Consider the following 22,585-nt stretch of genomic DNA (forward strand, 5'->3'; position numbering starts at 1 on the left):
CATTTTCATATGACGCCTGTAAGTGGTCTGTGTCGCACTCGAATAAAGAAGTGCAGTCAATACACACATTTTATAGACACTGATTTTTGTCCATACTTGCCCATACTTGCTTTCCAAATGCAACACTACCCTTCCCTATTCGATAGGGTCAAGTCTGCATACATCGCCACGCCTCGATTGCCATAGCACTTTTGAAAAGTGATGATTGTACAATGATGGTGTTTTGTCAAGGACATCTGTACTTCATTGGATTTCAGTGACAAACGCTTGTACAACACTTTTGCCACTCTCTGGGTCAAAATAGCAGATTTCAGTGACAAGCAACGCAAGATGACTAGTACTAAATTGACTGCAGGTTTTATATCAGAGTACCTTCTCCTAGGCTTTTCCTCAAAAGGAGACTGCAAACCAGCAGTGGTAAGTCAATTTGAATTCAGAGTTTTACTCTCCTATATTGGTTGTCCTAATCATGGGTTCATTTCAAAACAGTAGCCCAATCTACCCCCATCAAACAGTCATGGCTTTGATAGTGCAGCCAATTAAGGGGACGATCATTACCACAACCTGGTTTTATGTTACAATGTCCTTCTCCCAGAAGAGTTACCTTCACCACGGCTAACGAGCCCCACCTACCCCATACACACACACATGCATGTGTGCACACACACACACACACACACACACACAGAAACAATGTATACATATGTATACATAAAAAAAGAAAACAAAATTTAAAATTTTTACAATTCAAAAATTTTTTTAATAAAAAGAAATCAAATTTAAAATTAAGAATAAAAATAAAAATATATATACATTAAAAAAGAAAGGGCTGTGTGGTAAGTAGCTTGCTTACAACCACATGATTCTGGGTTCAGTCCCACTGCGTGGCACTTTGGACAAGTGTCTTCTACTATAGCCTCGGACCGAACAAAACCTTGTGAGTGGATTTGGTAGACAGAAACTGAAAGAAGCCCATCGTATATATGTATATATATATATATATGTGTGTGTGTTTGTGTGTTTGTGTGTCTGTGTTTGTCCCCCAACATCGCTTGACAACCGATGGTGGTGTGTTTACGTCTCCGTAACTTAGCGGTTCGGCAAAAGACCGATACAATAAGTACTAGGCTTACAAAGAATAAGTCCTGAGATCAATTTGCTCGACTAAAAGCGGTGCTCCAGCATGGCCGCAGTCAAATGACTGAAACAAGTAAAAGAGTAAAAGAGAGTATATATATATATATATATATATATATATATATATATATATATATATATATATAAAAGAATACAAAAAATGGGACAAGAATGCAAAAGGCAACAACAAAACATCCAAACAGATGATACAAAAAGGGACAAGAAAGAACAAGGAGTTTTCTTTCATCAGTCGAGTTCCAGACTATCTTTGCAGTTTTGGCTGGTTATACTAAAGACTGCTCCAATCTGGCCAGCCCTAAGGAAAATCTATGCTAAGAGCACTAGATTCCTTGGAAGAAGCAGTGAATGTATACAAAAACAAGGACAGAGAAAAAACGGAGAAATGGTACACAAATACAAATGCAAACAACAGGACATTGACAGCAAGTGTCTCTCAACTAAGGATGAATTAAATTAAGCTGGCATGTGTGGAAGTGAAGCCTTACAGCAGGGACATAAGAGATGACAGGCATGGGAAGGAATATAGATGTTGCATGGATGGTGGTCGAACCCAGAAAGAAAGGTCAGGCTTCGCTGAACACCAGTCACATGGAAGGAGAAGAGGTAGAGGAAGAGGGACAGAAGAATTAGGGAGGGATGAGAAAAAAAAGAAAAGGGACAGAGTGAAGTGAAAGAGGAGGGAAGGTGAGAATGAAGGGAAGGCCAGGAAATGTGAGAGAGGGGGAGCAAAAGAAAGAAGAGGGGAAAGAACGAAGTAAGTATGAAGGGGCTGAAAAAAGAAAGAAAGAATGAAAGAATAAAAGACTTGTACAAAATTTATATATATATATATATATATATATATATATATATATATATATATATATATATATATATATATATATATATAATAATATAGATTTAATCAAAAGATTAAATGTGGTACTTAAAATGTTTGAGGCACCAGAATTTGGTAGGATAAAAACCAAAAACAAAATCAAGAGATTTGGTGAATAAAATTTGAAGTTAAGCAACATAAATTCAATAGGTTATAGCAGTACGTACATTTCGTACAAGCTCCATTTATTCATGTAGTGATTACACTACAGAAAATACAATGAAAATGTACTCCTCAGCTGCATAAAGGAATTTCATTTTAGAAAGTCATTTTGAAGATGTTTGCAAAAAACAAGAGTAAGAGAAGAAAACACATCTCGACTATGCTGCTGTTTCACAGACAAGTGAATCAAACAAGAATTTAAAATCTAATTTGAGGGATAGTATTAATTTCAAATTTAGAGGAAGGCAGGTTAAGTAGTGGTGGACAGCAGGTTAGGGGTAAATCAAGCATGAGAGAAAGAAAGAAAAAAAAATGGAAATGGAAGGGCAATACCCTAAGGAGTGGTAAGAATTTGGAAAAAAATTTGAGGTAAGGGAAATAAGGTCAAGGTATTAAAGAGATATATCTATTCTACAGTATAAATAGAATAATACAATGAAACACTAAATTACTAAGTTCAAAACTATAGGGAACAATATATTAAATATATATATATATATATATATATATGTACTTACATATAAGAGACCAAAGTGTACATACGCCGCTATATATATATAAAAAAGAATACAAAAAATGGGACAAAAATGCATCAGGGTGACAAAAAAACATCCAAACAGATGATACAAAAAGGGACAAGAAAAAAGGACGGGTCATTTGGAGTTTTCTTTCGTCAGTCAAGTTCCAGATTATCTTTGCTGTTTTGGTTGGTTATAATCGAGACTGCTCCAGTCTGGCCAACCCCAAGGAAAATCTAAGCTAAGAGCACTAGATTCCTTGAAAGAAAGCAGTGAATGTATACGAAACCAAGGATGGAAAAAAGATGGAGAAATGGTACACAAATACAAATGCAAACAACAGGACATTGACAGCAGGTGTCTGTCAACTAAGGACAAATTAAATTAAGCTGGGGTGTGTGGAAGTGAAGCCTTATGGTGAGGACATAAGAGATGACAGGCATGGGAAGGAATATAGATGTTGCATGAATGGTGGTCGAACCAAGAAAGAAAGGTCAGGCTTGGCCAAACACCAGTCACGTGGAAGGAGAGGAGAGAGGTAGAGGCAGAGGGATAGAAGAATTAGAGAGGGACGAGAAAAAAAGAAAAGGGGCAGAGTGAAGTGAAAGAGGAGGGAAGGTGAGATTGAATGGAAGGTCAGGAAATGTGAAAGAAGGGGAGCGAGAGAAAGAAGAGCAGAAAGAACGGTAAGTACATATATAGGCACAGGAGTGGCTGTGTGGTAAGTAGCTTGCTTACCAACCACATGGTTCCGTGTTCATTCCCACTGTGTGGCATCTTCAGCAAGTGTTTTCTACTATAGCCTCGGGTCAGCCAAAGCCTTGTGAATGGATTTGGTAGACAGAAACTGAAAGAAGCTTCTTGTATATATGTGTATATATATATATATATATATATATATATATATATATATATATATATATATATATATATATACATATATATATATTTATATGTGTGTATATGTTTGTGTGTCTGCATTTGTTCCCCCCCCCCCCAACATCACTTGACAACTGATGGTGGTGTGTTTACGTCCCCATAACTTAGAGTTTCAGCAAAAGACCGATAGAATAAGTACTAGGCTTACAAAGAATAAGTCCTGGGGTCGATTTGCTCGACTAAAGGTGGTGCTCCAGCATGGCCACAGTCAAATGACTGAAATAAGTAAAAGAGTAAAAGATATATATATATATATATATATATATATATATATATATATAATTTTGTACAACTCTCCTATTCTTTCATTCTTTCTTTCAGTTCTTTCACACTTACTTCATTACTTCATTCTTTCCACTCTTCTTTCTTTCGCTTAAACAAACTGAAAAATCCAGCAGAAGATTTGATTTGATTTGGTTTTTCTCAAGCAAGAAAAACTTTGACCAAGATCAAAAAGTTAACAGAAGAAATGACAGATGGTTATGTGCAGACTCTTCTGAAGTTCCAAGTGTTATGCAAACAAAATTTCCTGCAACTGTCATGGTTTTAGGGGTTGTCAGCAATGAAGGACATGTGATGCCTTATTACTTCTTTCCACAAGGCCTTAGGGTTAACTCTGCCACCTACAGTGAGGTCCTGGAAACAATTGTTAAGCCTTGGGATAAACAGTGTATTCAGTGGAAGGTCATATGTATTTCAGTAAGACTCTGCACTATCAAACATGGTTCTAGTAACACAGGAATGGATGGTTGAAAATTTTCATGATCACATAACCCCTAACATTTAGACTCCTAATTCCCCAGATCTCAATCCATTGGACTATTACATGTGGAGCGTTGTTGAGAGAGAGAGGTCAATGAACATGCCCATAACATCAAAGATTCTTTGAAAGCTGCCATAGTCAGAGTAATGTCCAAAATGAACCAGGACCACTTGATTTGAGCATGTAGATGATTTAGTTCTCATATAGAAGCACTTGTTGAAGCTGAAGGTGGCTATATTGAATAACATTATAGAAAAGAAGGTTTATCTTTATCCTCATAGCATTTTTTGATAAATAAAGTTATTATCTGTTATTATATATCTGTTTTTTAATAAACATAAATCCATCCTCAAATATTTTACACACCCTGTACATATATATATGTTGGGTAGCGAGCTGGCAGAACTGTTAGCATGCCGGGCAAAATGCTTAGCAGCATTTCATCACTAAGGTCAACTTTATCTTATATCCTTTTGAGGTCAATAAAATAAGTACCAGTTTAACACTGGGGTCGATGTAATCGACTTACCCCTACCTCTGAACTTGCAGGCTTAGTGCAAAAATTTGAAATTAATGTATGCATGTATGTATATGAGCTGAGCTGACCTAGGCAGGGACAGATCCCACATGGTGGAAGGGAGTGGCAACACAGAAGGAAGTGGGGGAAGACTGCATCCAGATTACTGCAAGCAACTTTGAGAAGTCCAGCGCAACTGTGGCAAATGAGAAACACCTAAGAAGGAAAGAGTCATTGTTATGACCCCCATTTAATCTGATCAAAACCGTCATATTTTTCCTAAGTATGCTGGAGCCTGTCATTCAAGGATCAGTCAACATAACCACTTAAGAGCTTGCCATTTTCTCTCAGAATCTTCAGACAAGAATTGCCATCATCATCATTACTACACATATACATACATATATACAAATATAAACTGCTCTAATTTGCACATTACATCAGATGACAACATGAATTAATTAATAGTATACTACTAGAGTATAGCCCGGCGCTGCCCGGGATTAAGCTAGGATTATTAAGTGATCAAGTGCTTTATTTCAAACCAACATAAGTAACATGGACATCAGATTTGAGCAAAATCCGTTGAAATTGGTTTGGCTGAAGATGGTTTGCTGGCAATTTGATTGGGAAATCCCATAAGGAATCAGTTTATTGGTTATTTCCACTCATTGACTGTTTTTTTTTTTTTAAAGTTGCATTAGAGATCTGCATAGGAGAAGGTTGATCTGAAGGTTTGCATTGGGGATCTGGATTGGAGTAACTTAGGAAAACTTATCAACAGCATTAACCAAAAAATAAGGGGCCTGTTCTTTCTAGGTTAACTCTAACCCTAACCCTAAACCATAACCCTAACCCTGACCCTAAAACCGTAACCCTAACACCAACCCTAATCCTAATCCTAACCCTAGCCCTAACTCTAACCTTAACCCTAACCCTAACTGTAAAACCCTAACCCTAACCCTAAAACCCTAACCATAACACCCTAGTGGAAATTGTGCGGGTGTTAATCTGAAAAATTACCAAACCCTTTTTGTGGTCCGAAAAACGGGTTGGGAAGCCTCGGAAATTTTACCCATTTATATTGTGTAATTCACTGACAAATTGTTACATACACCTCTTTGTTACATTGTTGTGAAATATAAACAAAACTCTTTCGCTCCCAAAGTAGTATATGTGGGTGTGTGTGAGAGTGAGAGGGGGAGAAAGATGAATGATTTAAAATAAATAAATGATTTGTTAGACGCTTTCTGTCTCTCTCTTCCACTTTTTCTTTCCAGTTTTTTTTTTGTTAGACGCTAGCAAACACTCTGTAACTCCCCCTCTTCTTCACGCGCATATGCAGTTTGACTTCACCATGTCAACAAACTTCAAAATTGGTAAAAGTTATGGTTGAAAATCGATTTTTATAGCTATACGCGAGTACCTATGAGAGAAAATGTTGACGAAAATGCAGATAGGGTCATGACGAATCTCTTCCTAAAATTGGAGCCGACATGCATGCTAATTTGTGGACGTGCATAAACTACATTCACGTATACATACACACATCCTGCCTTATATTTATATGACTAGCAGTATAGCCCGGTGCTGCCCGGGATTAAGCTAGGATTATTAAGTGATCAAGTGCTTTATTTCAAACCAACATAAGTAACATGGACATCAGATTTGAGTGAAATCCGTTGAAATTGGTTTGGCTGAAGATGGTTTTGCTGGCAATTTGATTGGGAAATCCCATAAGGAATCAGTTTATTGGTTATTTCCACTCATTGACTGTTTTTTTTTAAAAGTTGCATTAGAGATCTGCATAGAAGGTTGATCTGTCTCCCTCTTCCACTTTTTCTTTCCATTTTTTTTTGTTAGACACTAGCAAACACTCTGTATCTCCCCCTCTTCTTCACACACGTATGCAGTTTGACTTCGCCATGTCAACAAACTTCAAAATTGGTAAAAGTTATGGTTGAAAATCGATTTTTATAGCTATACGCGGGTACCTCTGAGAGAAAAAGTTGACGAAAATGCAGCTAGGGTCATGACGAATCTCCTCCTAAAATTGAAGCGACATGCGTGCTAACTTGTAGACGTGCATAAACTACATTCACGTACACACATACACACAAATCTTGCCTTATATTTATATGATACAGCATTTTTGAGTAACTTACAATGTAAAATATGCTTTTTTAAAACAAACATATCATTTAACCTCACTGTAAAAAGTAAACAAAATATTTTTACACCACAAGATTTACCTACTTCAAATAAAATTAAAAAAATTAGACCTTAAAGGCTAGCAGAATTGTTAGCATACCAGGGAAAATGGTTAATGGCATTTCATCCATCTTCACATTCTAAGTAAAAATTCTAAGTAAAAATTCTAGCTTTAAAGCTAGTAGAATATAAAATTGAACTATCATATGTAATTTAATGTTATCCCTCGTGTATATTTTTTGTACGTTAGTGAGCATGTAGCAAGACTAATTTCTATTATGGCATATTAGAGTTACTTAGAGCCTCTTATTGCCTCCACACATTAATCTGTAATGATTGGTCATCTGACCTATTATGTGAGTTTGGAACATTGGTTGAGTCCTGTACTTTGATTGATCGAGTATTGATGGGATCGGATTGAGGATCTAATCACATTGTGCATAGTACATTCTCAAACAACTAACCTGAATCTACACTGAAGGCTACCTCTGTCTATAAATTGTCTTAAAAAAACAACTATGACAGAGGGGTGAGTGATTTTCATGAATACGCATCATGCTATTTTCTTGTTGTTATAATGAAGAATGGATGAACTATACAACCACCAGAATCTGTGATGTGGTTATTTTATCCACTGTATTATTTAGTGGAGGAATAAAGTCCTGCAGTTATTTTTAAAGTTTGATTCTTGTATTATTTCCACACAACACAGGTTATAATGGCATGCAAAATTCTGTAGTAAAACCAAGGGAGACTTTATACCCAGACAGCTAAAAGCACAACATTTTGCTGATACCAGCATCAAAAACGTTTTTTCTAAATTTGTGCTTTAAAGTTATTGTTACAGACTCACTTTAAACTTAAAGCCTTAATAGCCTAACTCTGGTTTAACAAGTTGAAGCCTGGTTTTCATTTATACAACATAACAAACATTAGAGGCTACATGTTTTATAAGTGTGTAAAATAGAATTATAACAAATTATAAATACTAAGCTTTGCTTATATTTGTTTACAACCCACTCAACCTTTTTTAATCCTCTTTATATATATATATTAAATTATGTATATATATATATATATATTAAATTATGTATATATTAATATTATCTCGGTTGAAAAAACTTTGATAATGTAAATATGTTAATAGTTACCAGGGTAGCAAAAAATCACACAAAAACTGGGATATCATACCCGGTTAATAGGTAGAAATACCAAGTTAAAGTGATGTATTTTGAGTAGATATGAAGAATAATAATAAATGGAGCAAAACGCATATAATCAATAAGTTCCTTTAATTCCTACATATGTTTCAAAATATATGTGTACTCTACTCCAAAGAAGTAAGAGGAGCTGGAATTGCACATAAATTCATCGTCAAGGAACCAACATACAAAAGCAAGACATGCATTAAATGCTAAGGTTGCATATGAGTTATAACATTATATAGCTAGGTTTGGGTTTTTTAATACTAAAAATTTGTTAGAGATAATATCTTTCCATAATTCTAGGCTTTTAGATTCATCTCTAGTCAGCCATCCTAATTATGATGATAATAATAGTAATGTTTATAACAATAATAATAATAATAATTACTCCAGTAATTTAACACACTCATATGATGGCAATAGTTATTTAGGTAAAAATATAGGTAATAAGTGCAACATTAGTAAATATAACAATCACTGTAACAACAATATGATTAGTATCTCGGAATCTAATTTTAATAGAATTAAGTTTTTAAGTGCGAATGCCAGGTCCAAAAATGTGGTTCATCAATGTAAGGTAATGACTAACACTGATGTCTCGCATTATGTAGGTAGTTCCTCGACGCAGGTGTCCAGGAGAATTTCCAACCATTATTCTTCCTTTAGGGATAGGAATAAAGTTAATAGTACTGGTCTAAGTAAATTAATCTGGAAACTTAAAGATTGTAATAAACAATTCTCTTTGGAATGGTCAATACTGGCTACCTCAATACTCTATGACAAGGGTAAGGATTTTTGTCCTCTTTGTAACTTGAAGCTTTTCCACATTCTGTTCTCCAAGAAATATCTAGTAAACCAGATAACACAGAGAGCATACAGATGCCAGCATTGGAGGAAACACACCTTCAGTTATCATTAGTTTCATCCTTCTTACTAATTTTAGTTATTATTATTATTATTATTTTTATTTTTTCACCATGATATTCTCTCTAGTGGACGTCCGCCTTACAAGTGGTATGTACAATCACCCAGCTTAGTATTTACCTTAAATTTGATAATAACAATAATAGTAATAATGATAATATTTAATTTATTTATATATTTATTATAACAATAATAGTAACAATAACAGGAATAATATCATTAAAATATTATCTTAAATAATAATGATATCTGACTCCAACGCCAGTTGTTTTTACTTTTTCTCCTTCCATAGTTAGTTCAGCAAGTCTTTCCCAGTAAAACTACATTCGCTGAGTTTGAAGCACACTCGTAACTTTACTTACATATTTTTGATCTTGTTCTCGTAAGCATGTTTATTATTATTATTATTTCATCACATGATAGTTTTGTACCTTGTATTACCATTTATTTAGGTTAATAACCATATCTTAATATGATACAATGCTATGGATGTTTAATTTATTATATTTACAATCTTTGCTTAGTTTTACCTCAGTATATAAGTTTGTTTACATAAGGAGTAATAATATATAATGAATTCATTGGATTCTCTCCCTTCCTCCTTTTCTGGTTCTTAGTTTGCCATTTTTTTTTTAACTTTAGATTTTTGGATTTAACTGTGGTTCATTATGCCTTATTTCTTACTTCTTTGGAGTAGAGTGCACATATATTTTGAAACATATGTAGGAATTAAAGGAACTTATTGATTATATGCGTTTTGCTCCATTTATTATTATTCTCTCTGAGTGGTTGGCGTTAGGAAGGGCATCCAGCTGTAGAAACTCTGCCAAATTTAGATTGGAGCCTGGTGTTGCCATCCGGTTTCACCAGGCCTCAGTCAAGTCGTCCAACCTATACTAGCATGGAAGGCGGACGTTAAACGATGATGATGATGATGATGATGATATATATATATACTAGCTTAAAACCACACTCCATGTGCACTTTTAAGCTACCTCCTGTGGATGGCTAATTGGGCCTCCAGCCCAAAACTAAAGAGAGAAATAATAATAAAGCATTTGTTGGTATCCTACCATCTCAGATTAATATCACAGAGTATCACATTTGGAAAATTTTGTATTACTGTGACAACTGGAGTAGCAGGATAAACAATATTCTTGGTTTTACCATTTGCTGTGAGTGTGAAGAGATTGTTGCCATTTCCAACTCTGGAACAACCAGCATAAACCTGACCATGGGAAAAGTACTGCTGCATGAGGTGAAGTCAAACAATTCTGAGTGATTGTCCTTTGCTGACATTGTTAACTGACATTGCAAAACTAACTCTTATTGGAAATTGAAGATTCTTGAATTCAAAAGACATGTCTGCTGGAATCAGTGGAATCCTTGAAATAAGCATTTTCTCCCTTTCCTTGTCAAGTAAGGATTGTTGCTTCCAAAAGATATGGATGCATTTACCAGACAATCAGTTTTGTTCCATATGCACAGCCCAAACATAAAATTGGAAGTATATAATAATGCTACCAGATTGTACTGGGTAATTCTGAGGGTGGACGAGCTTTATATTGTATTCTACCGCATTCTTAATGGAATATAGCATAACTATATATATAGAAATATATATATATATATATATATATATATATATATATATATATATATATATATATATATATATATATATATATATATATATATATATTTCTATATATATTTCTATATATATATATATATATATATATTTCTATATATATATATATATATATATATTTCTATATATATATATATATATATATATATATATATATATATATATATATATATATATATATATATATATATATATATATATATATATATATATATATATATATATATATATATATATATATATATATATATATATATATATATATATATATATATTAAATGTGGCTGTGTGGTAAGAGTATTCATTCTCAATCACATGGTTCCAGGTTCAGTCCCACTGCATGACACCTTGGGGAAGTATCATCTACTATAGCTTCGGGCCGACCAAAATCTTGTGAGTGGATTTGGTAGACAGAAACTAAAAGAAGTCCATTGTATATATATGTATGTATATATTTGTGTGCGTGTGTCTTTGTGTCCGTGTTTGTCCTCCCACCACCACCACCACTTGACAACCAATGTTGGTGTGTTTATGTCCAAGTAACTTAGTGGTTTGGCAAAAAGACACCAATAGAATAAGTACTAGGTTTACAAAGAATATGTCCTGGGGTTGATCTCTTCAACTAAAACCCTATAAGGCGATGCACCAGCTTGGCTGCAGTCAAATGACTGAAACAAGTAGAAGAATAAAAGAATGTGTGTGTGTGTACATATATATATATATTCCATTATATATATATATATGCGAGTAAAAATAAATACAAAAAAGGTTGTTTTTTTGTATGATTGTGTATAGAGGAATATATTATTTTGTTTAAAAGAGTTCCAACACTGTCTGTTTTTTTGTGTTTTATTTATATTCCTGCAGAACCAATGTGGGGTATAGAATATGGAATATACAATATATAATATAATATACAATATATAATATAAAATAAAATAAAATAAAAATGGATGGCACCATGAAAGAAAGTATTGAATGTAGATGAAATATTGAGTGTTCAATATAAAGGATCAAATATATAAATATATAAATATAAATATATAAAGGCGACTCGAGTTTCAGGGCTATTTCCCTTCGTCATGGCCGGTATGACAGACTTTAACAGACTGTAATAAGTTGGCTGGTTTTCTGTCTTTTATAGGAATTCCTTTGGACAGCAGCAGTAGGTGTTTGGCTGTTCTTAGAAATGATGCCAAATCTATTTTTAGAAATGATGATATTTTAATTTATTGTTTTGTGTGGGTTGTAGGGATAAGATTTTTAAACCCCAGTAGGTGTTTGGCTGTTCTTAGAAATGATGCCAAATCTATTTATAGAAATGATGATATCTGAGAGATTTTTTGTGTTTTGGTTACAGGGATAAGATTTTTAAACCCCAAGTAAGATGGATTTAATCATTGTTTGTTAAGAGTGGGTTTGAATTTCTTAATAAAGTCCTTTTCTTTGCATTTTCTTTCAATTTCATTCCGGTTGTAAAGTTTATGGAATGGAAATATAATAAAAGTTTGATGACCACATGTTGCCAGATGGTTACTCAGTGGTATTTGGCGGACTTCTGGGTTTTTAATCTGTTGTCGATGTACCCGTGAGCGTTCCGATAGTGCATTACCTGTCTGACCAATGTACAGTTCTTCACAATTAGGGCATTTGATGCAGTAGATTAGATTTCTACTTTTGCAGTTCATGTTCGTATTGGTGAATATTTTCCCTGTTTTTGTGTTCATATATGGGCCGGTATGGATTGATCGGCATGTGCCGCATCGACTATCATTGCATTTGGATACAGTGAATGTTTGATTTTTGTTGCTGAGGTCAAACCTTGCCTTTGTTAATAGCTTTTTCAAGTTTTTAGGTTGTCTCTTACTGAGAGTTATATTTTGATCTGTAATGATATTTCTCAATTCCTTACTTTGTGCAAGGATCGGTAAGTTCGCTTTGGCGATATTAAAGATGTTCTGGTGGCATGGATTTTGTGTCACTATAAATGGAATGATCTTTTCTTGTTTGTCTTTTCTTTGCGGTGTCCTCAGTTGTTGTATGGGTATTTTCGAAGCCCGCTGAATACCATTTTCTATGAGTCGTGATGGGTATTTTTGCTTCAGCAGAAATTCTTTCAGTTCCATCAGGCGTTGATTTCTGGTCTCTATATCCTCTACAATAGTACATATTCTCCTGGCTAGGCAGTATGGTATGTTGCGTTTTGTATGGGGTGGATGGCACGATTTAAAGTTCAAGTATTGGTGTGTGTCTGTGTGTTTGTAATATATATCTGTGGTAATGGCGGTGTTCTTTTTAATTACCATTATATCTAGAAATGGTAATTTGCTACTGTTCATCTCCTTTGTAAATTGGATGGATGGGTGTAGGTTGTTCAGGAGGGTGTTAAATTCTTCCACAATGCTTTGAGGTTTGGTCCAGATTATGAAGCAATCGTCCAGGTATCTCTTCCATGCTCTTTCAAACATATACTGCATTACATCTGTCCTTATGCAAAGAACATAATTTCCAAATTTCATAAAGATCTATTCAGTACTTTTGACCTAGTTTTCAATCATAAAAAAATTACTAAAATTTAGGGGTTAAGGCCCCCCCCCCCCATTAGGCGTCTTAGAATCCTCATGAGAAGCAGAAACTTTGGAAATACTTTTTGATGTGTGTCAATTACCTATGGCTAAAATTTCATCAACATTGGACATTTTTGAATTTTCATGGGAGGGGGGGGGGGGGTTCTGCCTCCTTTAAGCCACCTCAAATTCAATCCAAACATACTGCATTTTCTTTTTTTCTCGTCCCTCCCCAATTCTTCTATCCCTCTGCCTCTAGCTCTCTCCTCTCCTTCCACGCAACCAGTTTTCAACCAAGCCCAACCTTTCTTTCTTGGTTCAACCACCATCCATGCAACATCTATATTCCTTCCCATGCCTGTCATCTCTTATGTGCCTGCTGTAAGGCTTCACTTCCACACACGCCAGCTTAATTTAATTCGTCTTTAGTTGAAAGATACTTGTCGTTGATGTCCTATTGTTTGCATATCTATTTGTGTACCATTTCTCCATTTTTTTTCATCCTTGTTTTCGTATACATTCGCTGCTTTCTTCCAAGGAATCTAATGCTCTTAGCTTAGATTTTCCTTGGCGCTGGCCAGATTGGAGCAGTCTCAAGTATAACCAGCCGAAACTACAAAGATAATCTGGAACTTGACTGATGAAAAAACTCCAAATGACCCATCCTTGTTTTTCATGTCCCTTTTTGTATCATCCAACAGTCTGGAAGTTTTGTTGTTGCCTGTCATGTTCTTGTCCCATGTTTTGTACTCTTTTTATTTACATATAGCGGCATACGTACACTTTGGTCTCATATATATAATTTAATTCCAAGAGAGTTAGAGAGTTAAGGGATAATATCTATCCAATATACTGCTGGTAGAATACCCACAAGTGTTTTTTCATTGCATGACAATTACACTACTGAATGTAATAAATGGGTGAGGGTAAAATGTTTTTTTACTCTTTATACAGCAATAAGAAAATGGAGGGTATCAAGAGGTGGTATTCATCAACTTTTAGGCATTATATTATGTCTATTTATTTATTTTTTAAAAACAATAATAACACTATACATACATGTATAACATTATGCTTTACATATATAATATATAAGTGGATATACTCTCTTTTACAGCAGTCAGCACTATGTCTAACACGACCAATCATCTGAAATTTTGACACCTCTTTTGGGTTTGTTTTCCTACATCACTCATAAAGTAAATTTGGAGGAACTGTGGTTGTTCATTTGTGGGTAACAGGGAACCAATGAGGTGAGGGACTTGCCCTTAAACTTTGACATCAGTGTAAATTCATTTTTAACTATCTTCTTAGATGCAGTAAATGATGTCATTTGAAATGCAGGGTTGTATTGTCTGATATTGTTCAGAAAATCCTTTGACTGGATGGAAGTGCCTTTTAGAAGGTCCAAAAGAAGTTGAGAAGGAGCTGGTAGTGCTGGCAATGTTACCTGACTACCTGAGCAGCACATACCATTTGTTACATTTGAAAATTTTAAACCTCTATAGAAACAACAATTTGTGTTTAGCACACCAATTTGGACAGAGTTATCATTTTTATAAGAATGAGATGGATCATATCTGAAAACAGCTTCAGGAGTTGTGAAGAACGAATTTGTACATAGTCTGTTTCTGAGGGCTATTCTATTGGACCTCTGTCTAATCATTAAAACATTGATTTAATAATCCAACATCAAGTGCTGCAGCATTCATTTGCTGATCTTGGGAAAATCTCATCTACCTTCTCTCCTGAGACTCCATCTGATATGCTGCAGCATGCCTTTGCTGATCTTGAGAAAATCTCATCTCGCTTCTCTCTTCAGAATCTACCCTCTGGTTTTCTACAATCCTCCTTGCTGTATACTTGTTTCTGGAGAGATTATGTCTTTTCTTTGGTGGCATATTTTTTCAATATTGTAAACAAAAAATTATGAACATAGAAAGAACAAAGAAATTATACATTAATCCCTATTTTTGTAAGCAGTTGTTTGTATGTAGTATGTTTTTATTTTTTCATGCAATATAAATTAACCAAACAGAAGCACATGTATGAACTGCTAATTTAACAGTAAATGCCACAATAATTATTATAGATAAATTTCTTAATATATATATACATTAAGCACCTGTATTGAATGTTAATTTAAGGGTAAATATGTAACTGAAAATACCTTGCAACCTTGCAACTGCTCCGATAATTATTAACTGGTAACTGAACAGTAAATGTGTATTTTTATATGCATTGGACCTGCCTCCTCATTGTGTTTTTGTCAAGAGTTTCACTTCCAGCCATTCCTTATGTCAGTCAACACATACACTGACACACCATTCTGCTGTGGTGGCCGTAAAGACAGAAAGTTGCCGGTGCATAATGTTGTTCACATTAGGTTGTAAATTATTCATTTATTTCAAATAAGATGATATTAATGTTATCACATTAGAATTAAAAGTGAAAGAATAAAAGTGTAACACTATTATAGCCTTATCAAATTATAGATGATAAGCAGCTTTCTTTATTATAGTACAGATGTGACTTATTTGGCGACACATTACTTTCATTATTGAAACATTGTCACTCTCGTAATGCAACACTTTGTAATTTTGGTTGAAATTGAAAATGTGAAACTATCTCCACTTTCTAACGAAACCTGGTCGTTGTAGAGCAGTGTCCTTCAAATAACTATAACTGGTTGTTGAGATAATATATGTAAATGAATATATGTAAATGAAAATATAGTTTATTTGGTAGCCAAAAATTACTGAATATTTCGATACCCCATACGTCAAAATGGGCAACCCAATTTTCGAATGCATTAGGAACATACGCGCATGCACACACACACACACACATGCGCGCGCGTGCACACACACACACACACACACACACACACATTCTTTTAGTGATAGTTTGTTGCCAATTTAATGTGGCAGTCTCAGGAAAGGGAAGAATGCTACTGCTATTTAACCCCAGGGAACATCGTTTCCAGTTGGCTATGTGACACAAGCATTCTGTGTCCTTAAGTTTTCAAACAAGGGAGATAAGCACCTCCACCCAGCAAAGCCAGCATCCAGAGACTAGTCTCAGAGTCATTGCTCTTCATCAGTCTAGAGTAGCTTGGCTTGCTAGCTGAATTTTTTATTACGATTATAAAAATCTTACACAGATGGGTACATTACAAGACATTACAAATACATAAAGATGTCATGATGAGTTCGTATGGTCATTTAAAAAATTTGATTTCAGCTATATACAATTTAATTTTGACTTGTTTTTAAAACGTTTATTTAAAAAAAACACAGAGGGAACGCACCTGGCAGCCTGTAAGGCCCATCGACTATCTATTTCTTCCTTCGTTGATGATTAAGTTGGGTTACTAACACCCACCTTTCTCATCACATCCTTCCATAGTTTTTCATACACACTTCATGACAGGGTTTTCCTCTCCAACCCCATCATGCTCTTCAGATGGTACCTGAAGTAAGTTAGCAACCCGGGGCCAGAGACGAAGGACCCTGTCACGATACCTTCCAATCTAGATCTCCATATGCATTCTTTCAATATTGCAACTGTACAGAGAAAACATGCCTCACCTTCCTTTGAGAGTCCAGCTGGCGGTACCATCTTTATTATAGATCCAGCTGATAGCCACACTCCCCCCAGATGCGACAACATGTATTCTATGTAACTTATCAAGCTTGACAGCTCCCGACATTGTACAAATGAGTGCTGAATGGTTTCGTCGTCCAGCCCACATCTCAGACATGTCAGTGGCACTGACATTCTGTGCCTGGATAACTTATTGCAAACAGGTAGAGCATTCCTGTAACACTGCCAGGCCAGGGACTTTTGGTAATTATCCAAATATCCCGGCCTGACAGCCCTATGAAACAGGTTGGCAAGTTGGTTATTGCCAGGCCAGAGACTTTTGGTAATTATCCAAATATCCCGGCCTGACAGCCCTATGAAACAGGTTGGCAAGTTGGTTCTCGTCGAACCCCAGAGCCTCTCCTAGGACGTCATCAGTTTTGTACTCTACCAGCCTTCTATAGAACACTGAGGTGGTATTCCCACTGCCAGCCTTGCCAGTCTTGTGGATTAGCATGAGTGCCTGTCGGCACTCCTTTTGCCATACAATCAGATTATGTCTTTTTATGAAACCGGGTTTAAAATCTCTTCATAGAGGCCGGTCGCGGGAAGAATCCCTCTGCCAGCGAACTCCACATCTTATCACCTTCCAGGTGGCGCTAGAGATGTCTCAGCCTCAACGCATGTCTGCGCATCATTAGCCAAGGTATTCCAAGCCCACCCTTTAACGGTTTCTGGCAGCAAATGGAGTGCCTCACAAGTGGCTTTCCTCCTTTCCGCAAAAAGCGGGAAAAGAGTTGTTCCAACTTGTTTAGCCACGAATCAGGGCAAGGGACAACGGTCAGGTGGTAAGCGATTACAGATGCAATAAACACCTGTACCACCTCTGCCCTTCCTTTCAAGAACAGAGCCCTTCCAGACCAAGTCCACATCAGTGCCTCCACCTTGTCTGCCCTCTCACTCCAATTCTTCTCCGTCTGTGAGTTTCGCCCAAACCAAACTCCAAGCAACTTAACAGGATCGTCTGTCCAGTGACCCACGACACTGAACGATATCGACTTGCTCTTTCAGGTGACAGGGTGCAAGCCGATGGACTTGTCCTTGTTAAATTTTGCCCCTGCTACCACCTCGTATCCTCTGATAGCATCTTCTACACAAGGTAGCTGTGCTTCGTTGGACACGATGAAGGTGACTTCATCCGCATAAGCAGAGACAGACTTACCGCATCCAATTTCATTAGGGTTGCCTCCCAACTTCTCTAAATTTCGCAGCAATGGTTCAAGAGCCAACATGTACAGAAGCAGAGACAAAGGACACCCTTGACGAACTGGGCGCTTAATCGAAAACGGCTCCATCAGGTAACCGTTTATCTGGATTGTGGACTTGATGCCGCTGTACATAGCAGAAATCCACCCGCAAAAGCTCAGGCCCAACCCAGCCACTTCGAGGACCACCGCCATGTACTGATGGTCTACCCTATCAAATGCTTTACTTTGGTCTAAATGGACTATTGCCCCACCGTTGCCAGATAATTTACCAACCCTGTCTAAGGTGTAGCGGATAAGGTGAAGATTATCCTGCATCGACCTGCCTGGGATTGCACATGTCTGTGCCTTCCCTACAAGTTTCTCCATGACAGCCGTCAACCTTTTCGCTAACACCTTGGCCAAAATCTTTAACTCTACATTTAGTAGAGTTATGGGCCTGTAATTGCTAATACTATCCCCCTTGCTCGGGTCTTTCTGGACCAGCGTCAACACTCCCCGGCTCTCAGAACTGGGAATCCTCTCATTCTGTTGTCAGTTTGTACAGACGCCCGCCAGTATACACCCGAACAAGTCTGGCATAAAATGATAAAACTTATAGGGCAGACCATCCAGCCCTGGAAACTTTTCCCCGGCGCACTCAGCCAACACATCTTTTACCTCTGCGGGAGTGATCGGTCCTTCACAGCACTCCGCCTCACGTGCCGAGAGTTGGGTCCCACCAGCTAGGAAGTCATTTAAGGCCTCTCCACGCTCAAGCGAACCGCTCTCTCTGAACAGCCGGGCAAAATGCTGGTGGAAGACTTTCTGCATCTCCTCCTGCGCCCCTGTTCGTCAGTTAAAGACTTTATAAAGGCATTTTTACCTCTCTGAATCTCCACATGATGTGCTCATCCGGCAACGTTAATACCTTCTCATTTCCCTGCACGCAGCTTAGCTCTAACTCGGCACCCTTCGTGTTTGGCATTGAGGTGACGGTACAGGACCGTTCTCGCCGCCAACACTCCAGGTGCAGAGCCAGATTCCATTTCCTCATCTAGGCTCTTAACTAAGTCACCCTCTATTCTAGTCCTATCTAAACTTAGCTGCTTGCTAAATCTAATGGACTCTAAGCGGATGGCTCTTTTGAGGGCGTTCCACCATCTATTATTAATGATGGTGCCACATAACGCCCTCTGAACTAACTCCTTAATCCGGGTACGGAAGGCTTCACAAGTCAAAACAGACTTATTCATCTTCCAGTACCCGGGTCTCTATCTTTGAGATTTATCTAAATGTACCTCACACGTCACAAATTTGTGATCCATGTAAGGTACAATACAAAACTGTGAACAATTAAATGTATTCTTATCTCTTTTCCTAACGAATACCCTACCTAAGTACGATCTGTGTGAGCCGTCATTGTTACTCCACATCCACTGTGGAACGCTCGGCTCATCAAGTCAGTAACGGTCTACTAGATTAAAGCTCTCTAGCAGACCCTTGAAGCCTTTCAGTCAAGCCAACACTATCCACCCACGCATCAAGGATAGTGTTAAAGTCACCGACTAGAACTATCGTTTTCAACGTCACTAGAAAGTGTTCCAGGTCTCGGAAAAAACCCGACTGCCCATGCTCGTTAGGAGCGTAGACAGCTACCAACCTGAAGGACTGCTTAGTTACATGTGTCACATCTAGGACGACCAGCCTACCTTCTGGGTCCAGAAAGACAGTACTTACCTGTAAGTCCAAGCTCTTCCTGATAAAGACTGCCACGCCCCTTCCTCGGCTAGGAGAAATAAATTTCTCGTAACCATTCAAAAGAGGCAAGAACGTTTGAGGTTCGCTCATCTTGGACTCGGTTGCAATAGCCACGTCTATTCTATGTGTCCTGAGGTCATCCAGGAAACAAGCCTGTTTCCATTTCGACCCCATTCTACGCACATTCACACAACCTAACTTAATAATCGATGAAGAAAATTACCTACTCACGTTTTGGATAGGGAGCATGGCAGTTTATGTCTGCCTGCTTCCTTCTCTCTCTCCTTGGCAGACATAACTGCTGGGCTTTTCACCAGCATTGCCACTGGGCTGTGAGTTGGTGTGGTAGCCGGGCTAAAAGTCACTTTGCCCTCCACTACATCCTGTTTTACATCCTTTATCTCTTGGTTCTGTAAATGTTCCTGTAGTGACTTGTCCTTCCACGCCTCCTCCCCTACATTTGCAAAGCGAACGTCAGACTTGTTGTCTGCCATTCTGCTTAAGTTTTATTTGGTAGTGATTTTTTATATACCTAAAAACTCTTTCATTTTTTCCATCTAATGAAATAAATTTTTCATTTTTTAAAAACTTTTTTATCCTGATTTATGGGGAGGGGTTTGGTCAAATGTGTTCCAATGAGCACAGTACCACTGGGATGGGGCTGGGGAATTTTTCTAATGTTGTCTGTATGCAAAAATTTTTTTGTTTGAGGAGGGGAGTTCATGGTATTTATTTTTTTCCTTTTATATGTCACCTGGGTAAATTCCATCAGGAACTTTATCTTTTTTCACTTTTTTCCTGTTTTTTCGTTTCCTGCTGTTTTCTCTGGCTTTTCTGCCTCCTTCACCGCATTTTGGTGAGGGGCTTCGTTTTCTTTTTTCTTGGTACAAGTAGAGCGAACATGGCCCTTCTGCCCACACTTAAAGCATCTGGGCCTACATCCCTCTACCGACACACAAATTGTGTGCCCTTCCCCTACAAATACCCTATCGGGCAAATTTTCTAAAGTTTCATTAAAGGCTTGTACCACTAATTCGAGTGTTTGGCCTTTCCAATTGCTCACATCTTTCTTTTTCATTTGCAAGATGGTTACTTTCTCCTCCACATCATACATTACTACTGCCGCCACCCACAGAACTTCATATCCAGCAAGAATTTCTTCTATTGTGATTTTAGCTGTCCTGCAGCCCAAATATGTGAGCAGCAGCATTATCTCTTCTGTTTTTTAGTGTCTTAGTTGACACTTCCTTCGCTACGTTAGCTGATAGGAACTGCAATTCAACAGTCGTGCTACATGTTCCCTGGCTAACGTAGCATACCTTGTTCCAAATTGGTGCCATGCATCTCTCAACCACCTCATTTTTCGCCTCCATAATTTTTTTCTCTTTCAGGTTATAAACCTTGTATACCACTGTTCGGGCATTAATTTCTGCAACTGTTTCAGGGGGCAGCAACAGCTTAGTGTCACCGCCACTTTTTTTTATTAAGTTCCTGAAAACTTATACAACTGCTCCATTTTTACTTCAAGTTCCGTTTCGTTCCTACCCACTGCGGCTGTAAAAATTTCCTTTCCCTGCCTATCCTTGTTTACACTGGTACACTCCTTTCCCATCATAGGGAAGTCTTTTAAAGATTCAATACTGAATTCCATAACGAAACTTTTCAATTTTTTCAAAAATTAATAAAGTAATGCCCAGCAATGTGCAAATCGAAAGTTCAATAAATAATTTTCGGGGAAAAAATAATCCAACAAACGAATTTTTTAACAGTATTTTCAGCCCCGTAGGGTGAAAATTACTGTTTCCAAATGGACAACAGTTCAAATAACAATAAGGTACACAAAATATACAATGACAGAAAAAACACATGGAAATGAACTCACATAACAGTTGGTGGCAATCTCGCAATATGACGTGCAGAAAAAAGTAGGCGTGGCTTGCTAGCTAAAATCTTTATTATGATCACCTCAGATCACACATAGATGAGGACGGAACAGGACAGACAATTACACAAAATGAATGAGATTGTGCTTATATACAATTTTTGATTTTAACTATTATGTACAATTTAATAAATGCGTTTTAAAATAAATGAAAACTTGCAAAAAATTTTGAGAACTTAAACAGGTCCGTTTTTTATTCTTATTTTAATTACACAGAAATTAATTTCTCCAGCCAAACAGCCTATAAGGCCTAGCAGATCACTTTTTATTTCTTAGATGGTTAATTTGGGCAACTAGCACCCACCTTTTTCATCACTTCCTTCCATTTTTGCTCATATACTCTAACTGACAGTGTCCTCTTTTCCAGCTCCATCTTGCTTCCAGATGATATCTGAAATAACCCAGCAAACCGGGGCCGGATATATAAGACCCTGTCACAAAACCTTCCATTCTTGTTCTCCATATGCACTCTTTCAACACTGCTACCATACAGAGAAAACAAACCTCACCTTCCTTCGAGAGTCCAGTTGGCGGTATCATTTTTATTACAGATCCAGCCGA

This window comes from Octopus bimaculoides, chromosome 10 (assembly GCF_046866305.1).
Source record: "Octopus bimaculoides isolate indiv1 chromosome 10, ASM4686630v1, whole genome shotgun sequence".
Classification (NCBI taxonomy): Eukaryota; Metazoa; Mollusca; class Cephalopoda; order Octopoda; family Octopodidae; genus Octopus; species Octopus bimaculoides.